At 39.1% G+C, this 3,168-nt stretch overlaps 1 pseudogene; it reads left to right on the top strand.

Moving 5' to 3' along the window:
- Positions 1-529: 529 nt before the first annotated feature.
- LOC126071110 (olfactory receptor 7D4-like) lies at positions 530-1,467 on the top strand (annotated as a pseudogene).
- The last annotated feature ends 1,701 nt before the right edge of the window (positions 1,468-3,168 follow it).

The raw sequence follows: 3,168 nt of genomic DNA, 5'->3' as shown, positions 1-3,168 counted from the left end.
TGCACAAAGGGATTTCTAAACCTTACAAAGAAGGCAATAGTAATAAACCTATTTTTAAAAAGGAAAAAAGTAAGGCACTATAAGTTTAATGGTCACATCTATACAAAGTGTCAGTTCACAGAATAAGGGATGCATTGTTAACTCAGATGACCATTCATCACTATTGTAGAGCTGTCAGACTGAAGAAAGTATGGGAATCATACAGGAAAAAACACTAAGTGTTCACACAAAATATCTCCAATTAGTTTGGAAAGGTCATATCAAAGAAAACATTGCTTTATTGCACTGATTCAAATAGAAGAGTTAGAACCAGAGAATAGAAAACAGAGTGGTTTCTGCTAAATGAAAGAAAGTCTGAATGACCATGCACACTTAAAATGGAAAAGGGCTACCCATGATGAAGAGAGTCACTGTCATTGAAAGGACTCAATAGAGGTGGTATTGTAAAGGTGATGACTATTTGAGATGCCAGTTGGCTATTTGTTGAATGTTACTCGTGCATTCTCCTCTAGGAGGAAACACCAGCTGCATGGAAGAAGGAAACCAAACAAAAGTTTCACAATTCCTCCTGCTAGGCCTCTCAGAGGATCCTGAACTTCAGCCCCTCTTCTTCGGACTCTTCCTGTCCATATACCTGGTCACTGTGCTTGGAAACCTGCTTATCATCCTTGCTGTCAGCTTTGACCCCCACCTCCACACCCCCATGTACTTCTTCCTCTCCAACCTGTCCTTTGTTGACATCTGTTTCATCACCACCACGGTCCCAAAGATGCTGGTGAACATCCAGACACGGAGCAAAGACATCTCCTACATAGGATGCCTCACTCAGGTGTATTTCTTCATGATTTTTGCTGGACTGGACAATTTCCTCCTGTCCATGATGGCCTATGACCGGTTCGTGACCATCTGTCACCCCCTGCACTACACAGTCATCATGAACCCCCGCCTCTCTGTCTTATCAGTTCTGATGTCTTGGATTATCATTTTCTGGGTCTCTCTGCTTCATATTCTACTGATAACACAGCTGAACTTCTGTATAGGCACTGGAATTTCACATTTCTTCTGTGAACTGGCTCAGATTATCAAAGTGGCCTGTTCTGATACCCTCATCAATAACATCTTCTTGTATGTGGCAACTGCCCTGCTGGGTGTGTTTCCTTTCACAGGGATCCTCTTCTCTTACTCTCAGATTGTCTCCTCCTTAATGAGGATGTCCTCTGCTGGGGGCAAGTATAAGGCATTTTCCACCTGTGGGTCTTACCGCTCTGTTCTCTCCTTGTTCTTTGGGTCAAGTCTTGGGGTTTACCTTGTTCTTCTGTGACCCATTCTTCCCAGAAAAGCTTAGTAGCCACGGTGATGTACACTGTGGTCACCCCCACGCTGAACTCCTTCATCTATAGTCTAAGGAATAGGGATATGAAGGGGGCCCTCAGAAGGCTTCTTAGTAAAGCAGTCTCTTGTAAGTGATAAGACCCTGGCTGACCTTTGGGATAAGTGGACTTTGTTGGTTCCAAAAGCAAATGCCATTAATTAAATATTCTGATTGTTTTTCTCCCACCAAAGACATGCTTCATTTCTATTATTCCCAAAACATCCATGACTTCGATCTCTACTTGTTTTTGTACTGTTTTTGCTGCACTCCTATTTTGGTAATTCCTTTTGATTTCTCTTCCCTATGTGTTGTTTAAAAATTTCTGTCTTTGGTCAGCTTTCTTTTAGCCATTTCTGAAATTTACAACCTTACATTTGAAGCATTTATTATGTCAAGTACTGACATGGTTTTCTCCAAAAATTAACCCCTCAACATTGATGCTCTTCACCTTAATTTGGTTGTATATATGTTTTTCTTTCAGTGAAATGGATTTAAAATTTTGCAATAGTCATAATCATGTGTTTGCCACATCATTGAAATTTGCTCTGGCCTCCTTCTGTGACAGACACACCAGCTACATGCTGAACCCTTTCATCTGCAACATTTTTGAGATATATTCTCACAATTACCCCAGTTTTCAGATGAAAAGATTAAGATTGGAATGTATTCAAACCCAATAAATTGATGTTGAGCCCACTTTCTAACTTTGCTATCCTTCTTTTCATAAGCATAGTGCTGCGATTTTCAGCTTCAAGGGTGACAATCAAGATTTGAAAGCTGGTTTGTTCAGATAATTTGTAGTAATATCCTACCTAGGATAACACTTACGTGTTGCTTTATTCTTTTGATCCTTTCCTTCCTTCATTTCTCTCCTTATTTCCTTTCATTCTTCCTTCCTTCTTCCTTCTGACCTTTATTTTCCATCATTGTGGCTTTAAATCCCCAGGGTCCTAAAACATGTAATAATGAGTACAATAGAATAAGAGTTGTTATTTATGAGGTTTAATTTTTTTTTCTGGGACTGTCCAGAGGTGTCATCAAGAATGATAGTTCCAAAAAAAAGGCAGTTACTCATCTCTGAAATAGCCATTTCAATTAATGGTGCTGGGATAGCTGAATTTCCACATACAAAAATAGAAAGCTGAATCTGAGCCTCACTCCATATATGAAAATTAACTCAAAATGGATGAAGGACCCAAATGTAAGAACTGAAGCCATGGAACTTGTAGAAGAAAACTTAGGAGTAAGCCTTCAGTATACAATATTTAACAATGACTTCTGAGATAAGAAACCAAAAGCACGAGCAAAAAAGATAAGGCAGGTAAATGGAACTTTATCAAAATTAAAAGTTTTGTGTATCAAGGGATATGATGAAGAAAATGAAAAGGCAAACTAGACAATGGAAGAAAATATCTGGCAGTCATATTTCTGATAAGGGTTTAATATTCAGAACATGTGAAGAACTCCTACAATTTAAAAACAAAAAAGACAACCCAGTTAAAAGGCAAAGGACTTGCGTAGACTTTTCCCCAAAGAAGATAAATAAATGGCCAATAAGCACATGAAAAGATGCTTAACCTCATTAAAAAGAAAAAAGAAAAAAAAAAAAAAACGTTGCCATCAAGTTGATTCTGACTCTAGCAACCCTACAAGACAAGGTAGAACTGCCCCAGAGTTTCCAAGGATGGTGCAATCAAACTATTGATTTTTCGGTTAGCAGCCTGAGCTCTTAACTACTGCACCACCAGGGCTCCATAAGTTTTCCAGCGAGCTGCTGGTGGATTCGAACTGTTGAC

Source organism: Elephas maximus, chromosome 3 (genome assembly GCF_024166365.1).
Source record: "Elephas maximus indicus isolate mEleMax1 chromosome 3, mEleMax1 primary haplotype, whole genome shotgun sequence".
NCBI classification, from domain to species: Eukaryota; Metazoa; Chordata; class Mammalia; order Proboscidea; family Elephantidae; genus Elephas; species Elephas maximus.
The sequence above is the reverse complement of the archived record's forward strand: the minus strand, read 5'-3'. Positions and strand labels throughout refer to the sequence as shown.